Here is a 9527-nt window from a genome sequence, read left to right on the forward strand (position 1 = left end):
TCCCCTACAGGTAAAAACAAATATACAAAAATATACATAAAAACCAATAACTTGTGACTTTTTACAAAGTCATGCAATTGATAACACATATTAAAAAGATCGATTTGTGTTTTTTTACACAGGAACTTTCAGTCCAGAAGTCTATCTACTCGGTGCTTTTCATTGGCACGCTGCACCTATCACTTTACACCCAAAAATCCCTTGACAACCAATGGCAGGTCGTAACACTGAATGTGGACATGCGAGGAAGACATACGTTAGGGGCAGTCATCTTCATTCATTGCATGGCCTATGTGCTGGAAGCCTGCACAGCGGGCATGTCTTTTTAAGTGCTTGCTGTGAGCGGGTGGCAGACAGGGTCTGGCTGAAGGACAGCCAGAGGGTTCACACTGCAGAAATGCTTATTTTCTTTTATATGGTGCGCATGTAGTCCGAGTTTTAGTCAGAGCCCTTTAATAAAAGGCACACTAGACACTGTACATTATATACATTCAGAGGCGAAACAACTAAATCACGATGCCTCATCAGAAGTAGTGAGTACTACATAAATAAATTGCATTCACACGTGTCCTCATTACAGAAGTGCTCTCTCAATGACTGAAAGTTGTGAGTGGAGAATTTGAAGACTCGTAGAATGAGGGAGAGTCATGGCCAGAAGAGGCGCCAGATTTAAAACAAGCATCTGCAATTCAATAGGTCTTGCATTTGCTAGAGTTTGAGCTATTGGCATTGTAAATGACAATGCCTTTTATTTATGTGTCGGTTTTTAATACATAAATAAAAGGCATTGTCATTTACAATGCCATTAGCTTAAACTCTTGCAAATGCGAGACCTATTGCATTGCAAATGCGTGTTTATTTAATTAGCTGTCGGGTCCCTAGGGCAACTGTGAAACATACTTTAAAGGGCATGCTAATGATATTTACTTCTATATTCAATGTTTCAAGTTTGGAGGTGATTTTACGAATGTTTTTTACTGGGAATAATGAAAGTGGAACTAGATGGTGGCTCGTATGGGGCTGTGGACCAAGCTCAGTTGTGAGATAAGATGCACTGGAAAGGGGTGGTAGAAAAGTGGATAATCAAGCCTGTAAGGGAGTGCATTGCAGGGTCAGGTGGAGGTAGTAATGAAGAGGGATTCTCCCTGAAGGCTCGCACAGAGGGAGTACGAGTAGTGTTACTTGCCTGATACTCCCACCTCGGAAACCTCCTCTTCCCATCAAAGGGACATTAGATGGAAAAAAACACTTTTTGAGAATGATAGCATCTAGAAAGAGAGTTGGAAAAGAGTGGATTTTACTGAACTTTGTAAGACTTAGAAGAGATAAAGGAAGGCCCAGAAGTAGGCCTGGCTAGATATATATGTGACAAATCAGTCCCACAGTGGCCCACCCGAATGCACCCTTGTCCCACTCAAATAAAAGTTTCTGGAGCCGGGCCTGATAGCTGCCAACCTGTATTTTTTGGGGCCTGTGTTGCATCGAACAAGACGAGAGACGTGTCCACAGAGAAAGGCCTCAGGCACAGCTTCCGCTTCATGATTAACGTTTCCAAAAATGAAAGCACATGAAGACACACGAGGAATGAGGACAAAATCCGGCTGCACCCCTCCTACAGCCCGCCCCCTCTCGTGATGAGTTTAACTTGTAACCACCCATTACATCTTTCTCCTTCTCAGCTTGCCCCACCCCCTCACATTGAAATGAATGGAGTTCTGTGAACTCCTCCCAGGGCCATTGTGAAAGCGCCCGAAATCCAACCTTATTCAGGGCATTGAAAATTGTCACGCCCTCTGCCCTGATGTCACAGCTGTAGCTTGCGCCTGCAGGTAGAAGAATACTTCGCCCAGCAGGCACATGCAAAGCAGGATCAGGACATCTGCAAAGTCCCTCACAGCTGCCCATAAAAAATAAGAGTTGCAAAAACAACAATTGATGGACAGAATGCAGAACAATGTCACACATTCACCCCAGTACAGAGATCAGGGCCTAAATCCCTCGTTTTTTTGCTCACCATGCCATTCCAGTTTGAACCCAGCCATATGCAAATCAGTCTTGACCCTGTGCCCCATGGGAACAGTCCAGCCCTAACTGCCAAGCCAGGTCCTCCCTGGACTGGAAACAAGCATCCTAGGACCGGTTTCGGGCTTTCAGCCCTCGTCAGCCAGGATAGCTTGATTCCAGTGGCATGGAGAACACGGGACACACGTCTGTACATACCCTTCCCACTCGGGGTGACAATTGCAAAAACAACAATTGATGGACAGAATGCAGAACAATGTCATACATTCACCCCAGTACAGAGATCTGGGCCTAAATCCATCGTTTTTTTGCTCACCATGCCATTCCAGTTTGAACCCAGCCATATGCAAATCAGTCTTGACCCTGTGCCCCATGGGAACAGTCCAGCCCAAACTGCCAAGCCAGGTCCTCCCTGGACTGGACACAAGCATCCTAGGACCGGTTTCGGGCTTTCAGCCCTCGTCAGCCAGGATAGCTTGATTCCAGTGGCATGGAGAGCACGGGACTCACGTCTGAACATACCCTTCCCACTCGGGGTGACAATTGCAAAAACAACAATTGATGGACAGAATGCAGAACAATGTCATACATTCACCCCAGTACAGAGATCTGGGCCTAAATCAATCGTTTTTTTGCTCACCATGCCATTCCAGTTTGAACCCAGCCATATGCAAATCAGTCTTGACCCTGTGCCCCATGGGAACAGTCCAGCCCGAACTGCCAAGCCAGGTTCTCCCTGGACTGGAAACAAGCATCCTGGGACCGGTTTCAGGCTTTCAGCCCTTGTCAGCCAGGATAGCTTGATTCCAGTGGCATGGAGAGCACGGGACTCACGTCTGAACATACCCTTCCCACTCGGGGTGACAATTGCAAAAACAACACTTGATGGACAGAATGCAGAACAATGTCATACATTCACCCCAGTACAGAGATCTGGGCCTAAATCCATCGTTTTTTTGCTCACCATGCCATTCCAGTTTGAACCCAGCCATATGCAAATCAGTCTTGACCCTGTGCCCCATGGGAACAGTCCAGCCCAAACTGCCAAGCCAGGTCCTCCCTGGACTGGACACAAGCATCCTAGGACCGGTTTCGGGCTTTCAGCCCTCGTCAGCCAGGATAGCTTGATTCCAGTGGCATGGAGAGCACGGGACTCACGTCTGAACATACCCTTCCTACTCGGAGTGACAATTGCAAAAACAACAATTGATGGACAGAATGCAGAACAATGTCATACATTCACCCCAGTACAGAGATCTGGGCCTAAATCCATGGTTTTTTTGCTCACCATGCCATTCCAGTTTGAACCCAGCCATATGCAAATCAGTCTTGACCCTGCGCCCCATGGGAACAGGCCAGCCCGAACTGCCAAGCCAGGTTCTCCCTGGACTGGAAACAAGCATCCTAGGACCGGTTTCAGGCTTTCAGCCCTCGTCAGCCAGGATAGCTTGATTCCAGTGGCATGGAGAGCACGGGACTCACGTCTGAGCATACCCTTCCCACTCGGGGTGACAATTGCAAAAACAACAATTGATGGACAGAATGCAGAACAATGTCATACATTCACCCCAGTACAGAGATCTGGGCCTAAATCCATCGTTTTTTTGCTCACCATGTCATTCCAGTTTGAACCCAGCCATATGCAAATCAGTCTTGACCCTGTGCCCCATGGGAACAGTCCAGCCCGAACTGCCAAGCCAGGTCCTCTCTGGACTGGAAACAAGCATCCTAGGACCGGTTTCGGGCTTTCAGCCCTCGTCAGCCAGGATAGCTTGATTCCAGTGGCATGGAGAGCACGGGACTCACGTCTGAGCATACCCTTCCCACTCGGGGTGACAATTGCAAAAACAACACTTGATGGACAGAATGCAGAACAATGTCATACATTCACCCCAGTACAGAGATCTGGGCCTAAATCAATCGTTTTTTTGCTCACCATGCCATTCCAGTTTGAACCCAGCCATATGCAAATCAGTCTTGACCCTGTGCCCCATGGGAACAGTCCAGCCCGAACTGCAAAGCCAGGTCCTCCCTGGACTGGAAACAAGCATCCTAGGACCGGTTTCGGGCTTTCAGCCCTCGTCAGCCAGGATAGCTTGAGTCCAGTGGCATGGAGAGCACGGGACTCACGTCTGAACATACCCTTCCCACTCGGGGTGACAATTGCAAAAACAACAATTGATGGACAGAATGCAGAACAATGTCATACATTCACCCCAGTACAGAGATCTGGGCGTAAATCCATCGTTTTTTTGCTCACCATGCTATTCCAGTTTGAACCCAGCCATATGCAAATCAGTCTTGACCCTGTGCCCCATGGGAACAGTCCAGCCCGAACTGCCAAGCCAGGTCCTCCCTGGACTGGAAACAAGCATCCTAGAACCGGTTTCGGGCTTTCAGCCCTCGTCAGCCAGGATAGCTTGATTCCAGTGGCATGGAGAGCACGGGACTCACGTCTGAGCATACCCTTCCCACTCGGGGTGACAATTGCAAAAACAACAATTGATGGACAGAATGCAGAACAATGTCATACATTCACCCCAGTACAGAAATCTGGGCCTAAATCCATCGTTTTTTTGCTCACCATGCCATTCCAGTTTGAACCCAGCCATATGCAAATCAGTCTTGACCCTGTGCCCCATGGGAACAGTCCAGCCCGAACTGCCAAGCCAGGTCCTCCCTGGACTGGAAACAAGCATCCTCGGACCGGTTTCGGGCTTTCAGCCCTCGTCAGCCAGGATAGCTTGATTCCAGTGGCATGGAGAGCACGGGACTCACGTCAGAGCATACCCTTCCCACTCGGGGTGACAATTGCAAAAACAACAATTGATGGACAGAATGCAGAACATTGTCATACATTCACCCCAGTACAGAGATCTGGGCCTAAAACCATCGTTTTTTTGCTCACCATGCCATTCCAGCTTGAACCCAGCCATATGCAAATCAGTCTTGACCCTGTGCCCCATGGGAACAGTCCAGCCCGAACTGCCAAGCCAGGTCCTCCCTGGACTGGAAACAAGCATCCTAGGACCAGTTTCAGGCTTTCAGCCCTCGTCAGCCAGGATAGCTTGATTCCAGTGGCATGGAGAGCACGGGACTCACGTCTGAGCATACCCTTCCCACTCGGGGTGACAATTGCAAAAACAACAATTGATGGACAGAATGCAGAACAATGTCATACATTCACCCCAGTACAGAGATCTGGGCCTAAATCCATCGTTTTTTTGCTCACAATGCCATTCCAGTTTGAACCCAGCCATATGCAAATCAGTCTTGACCCTGTGCCCCATGGGAACAGTCCAGCCCGAACTGCCAAGCCAGGTCCTTCCTGGACTGGAAACAAGCATCCTCGGACCGGTTTCGGGCTTTCAACCCTCGTCAGCCAGGATAGCTTGATTCCAATGGCATGGAGAGCACGGGACTCACGTCTGAGCATACCCTTCCCACTCAGGGTGACAATTGCAAAAACAACAATTGATGGACAGAATGCAAAACAATGTCATACATTCACATCAGTACAGAGATCTGGGCCTAAATCCATGGTTTTTTTGCTCACCATGCCATTCCAGTTTGAACCCAGCCATATGCAAATTAGTCTTGACCCTGTGCCCCATGGGAACAGCCCAGCCCGAACTGCCAAGCCAGGTTCTCCCTGGACTGGAAACAAGCATCCTAGGACCGGTTTCAGGCTTTCAGCCCTCGTCAGCCAGGATAGCTTGATTCCAGTGGCATGGAGAGCACGGGACTCACGTCTGAGCATACCCTTCCCACTCGGGGGGACAATTGCAAAAACAACAATTGACGGACAGAATGCAGAACAATGTCATACATTCACCCCAGTACAGAGATCTGGGCCTAAATCTATCGTTTTTTTGCTCACCATGTCATTCCAGTTTGAACCCAGCCATATGCAAATCAGTCTTGACCCTGTGCCCCATGGGAACAGTCCAGCCCGAACTGCCAAGCCAGGTCCTCTCTGGACTGGAAACAAGCATCCTAGGACCGGTTTCGGGCTTTCAGCCCTCGTCAGCCAGGATAGCTTGATTCCAGTGGCATGGAGAGCACGGGACTCACGTCAGAGCATACCCTTCCCACTCGGGGTGACAATTGCAAAAACAACAATTGATGGACAGAATGCAGAACAATGTCATACATTCACCCCAGTACAGAGATCTGGGCCTAAAACCATCGTTTTTTTGCTCACCATGCCATTCCAGTGTGAACCCAGCCATATGTAAATCAGTCTTGACCCTGTGCCCCATGGGAACAGTCCAGCCCGAACTGCCAAGCCAGGTCCTCTCTGGACTGGAAAAAAGCATCCTAGGACCGGTTTCGGGCTTTCAGCCCTCGTCAGCCAGGATAGCTTGACTCCAGTGGCATGGAGAGCACGGGACTCACGTCTGAGCATACCCTTCCCACTCGGGGTGAGAATTGCAAAAACAACAATTGATGGACAGAATGCAGAACAATGTCATACATTCACCCCAGTACAGAAATCTGGGCCTAAATCCATGGTTTTTTTGCTCACCATGTCATTCCAGTTTGAACCCAGCCATATGCAAATCAGTCTTGACCCTGTGCCGCATGGGAACAGTCCAGCCCGAACTGCCAAGCCAGGTCCTCCCTGGACTGGAAACAAGCATCCTAGGACCGGTTTCGGGCTTTCAGCCCTCATCAGCCAGGATAGCTTGATTCCAGTGGCATGGAGAGCACGGGACTCACGTCTGAGAATACCCTTCCCACTCGGGGTGACAATTGCAAAAACAACAATTGATGGACAGAATGCAGAACATTTGTTTGTTGTAACGCTTTTCGCCCTAAGTGGGATGGGTATTCCCAGACGTGGGACCCGTGCTCACTACGCCACTGGAGTCAAGCTATCCTGGCTGATGACGGCTGATAGCCAGAAACCGGTCCTAGGATGCTTGATTCCGGTCCAGGGAAGACATGGCTTGTCAGTTCGGGCTGGACTGTTCCCATGAGGCACAGGGTCAAGACTGATTTGCATATGGCCATGTCTAAACTGGGGTGGCGTAGTGGGCAAAGGAACGATGGATTTAACCCAGATCTCTTGACTGGGGGAGAATGTCTGCATTGTCAGCATTCCATCCATCATTTGTTTGTTGTAACGCATAAAAAATAAGAGAGCAGCAAGTAGTATTTTATTTTCAGCTGCGTGACGATTTTCAAATTTCTCTTTTTGCCTCTCCTCTCAGAGTGGTTGGGGCAGGGCGACGCCCATTTTGCCCAATAACACCAGCCGCCCCTGCCTTATATCCCTTAGGGCACGGAGATCTGCGATATTCCCCTCTACCGTGGTCCATGCTTTGCCTCCTACAACTTCCCGTATTGAGGGGCATGCTTACAAGAAGTTAACACCGCTGTACCATCAATTTTTTGAAGTTATGGCAGCTTCTTTTTATCGCCTTATTTACAAGTTGCCGCAAACTTCAGTTAGAGGTCAATTTTCCGGCGTAAACGGGAATTTTCAAGATCAACACTTCTGTTAGTGGGAAATAACAAACATGAAGTGCAAGGTAGGCGGGCCCATGAAAAAACTGCTGCTAAACATACAACGCGATATTTAAAAGGAAATCCCAGTACTTTGATAAACCCTAAAAACTGCAGATATGTCCAATTAGAGGCTGTTTTTTAAGGCCAGGAGATAGCTGGTCTTAAAATTGGTGCAAACACTTGGGCCCACAGATAAGATATCTGGGTGCTGGACAGCACTGCAAGGAATATTGCTGCATTGCGCCAAAAACAAAAGTTCAGGAATGTGCCCTAGCAATAAGATAGGGCGTGTTCCTGGGCCCCATTCATGAAGAGTGTGGCATCAGGGTGATATAACAGCACTTGGACACTTTTTACTGCGCCCTACTTGCGACACTATGTCTGCACCCTATTTACTTAACCGTGCTCCATGTCGCAATCAATGACAGATCGTCTGGAATTCTGACATATCTGTCAGCGCTAAGATCACGCATTGCTGAAGTTGTGTTGCAAGCATGACACAACTCCAGCAATGCATGGTGCCAGCCTATCCCTATGGCACCGCATCACCCTTTCGCCCACCATGAGGTAGGTGTAAGGTTTTGATGCAGTGACGTCCTAGAATTGTCGCAGTGACATCTGATAGATATCACTGCCCCACTCCTACGAGGCTTTGGTGAGTGGAAACGCCTACCCTGCATACATCATTCCTGACACAGGTATACGGTAGCACAGGGCTTTACAAGGTCAAGCATATGTCTAGATGCGTCACTTTGTAAATACAGCACAATGTGGTAAAAAATTCACGCTGCAAGTACGTCAAGAAAATGATGTCGGAAGGGGCTCATGAATAAGCCCCCCTGTATTTTTTCCCTACGTTGACATACAATGGCTGCCATGCGCCAATGCAGGCACCCTTGTGCCATGGTGCAAGGGGGACTGTGCTGCGGAGTTGATTGATGTTGTGCAGGAAGGGACACCTACCTGCACAAAATCTGTCAATCCAGGGTATTTCCTCTTCATCTGTGTGCTGCAGAATGCTGCACACATAGAAAAAGTGAAAAATAGAGGAGAAACGAAAGAAAGCATGTATCCTCATAGCACCTCCCAAAGTAACCCTTGGGCTGGTGTTAGATTCTGACGCATTCGGAAGGTTTACGGTTTCTCATAAACGTGACATGGGAATGCTTTAGATTCCCTTGGTTTGGCGTGTAAACGTCCACAGCAACACCCAGTGAACGCCATTTATACACTGTTTAAAGCGTGAAAGGACCACATATTTACATGTCCATGAAAAGCCACTTAAACTGGCTTTGCGTGGCTTTGTAAACATGCTGCGGCACATTGAGCAACCGGAATGGCAAACACATGATGGCACAGCATTGCAAGAGTGCCGATAGGGCCTCATAAATTAGGATAATAAAAGAACTCCCACAATTCATCCTTGGCAAGGTCAACGATGCCATGGACCTTCTGCCATTGCTGCTTGGAGCATCAAGGAGACCACCACCACCCCTGACATGCATCGCTCACCTGAACAACTGCTCCGTTCCCTTTGGGTGACAACTGGACCTGATCCCCTCTAAATGCTGACCTCTCTACACCAGAACTTGAGCAACAGGAAGCTGGAGACCAGGAACCACAGAAAACCAGAGACTCTCTGGAGCTGTCTGTTACCGTGGAAGAAGGAGAGACGCACAACCAGTCAACATTAAATTAGCCTATCTGCTGTCTGAGGAGTCACATCCGAGTGCTGCACGGACTCCTCACTGGATGACCATGTCGCAGGGGAAGCATTCAGGGGAAGTGTCAGGATCCTGTCTCTGAGTGCAATTGCACGTTGTCGCTGCTGCATGCAGCACCTTCCGCCTCTCTTGTTTAACCTGCTGGAGATTGGGGGTGGCTTGTAGTTATGGTGGGACGCCTGCTCCTCCTAAGCCTCCCAGTATGACTGGTTCCATAAATGACAGCTTGTTGCGCAGATCCTTCACTCCCTGTCCGCAGCACCTGGC

Source organism: Triturus cristatus, chromosome 4_2, assembly GCF_964204655.1.
Source record: "Triturus cristatus chromosome 4_2, aTriCri1.1, whole genome shotgun sequence".
Lineage (NCBI taxonomy): Eukaryota > Metazoa > Chordata > Amphibia > Caudata > Salamandridae > Triturus > Triturus cristatus.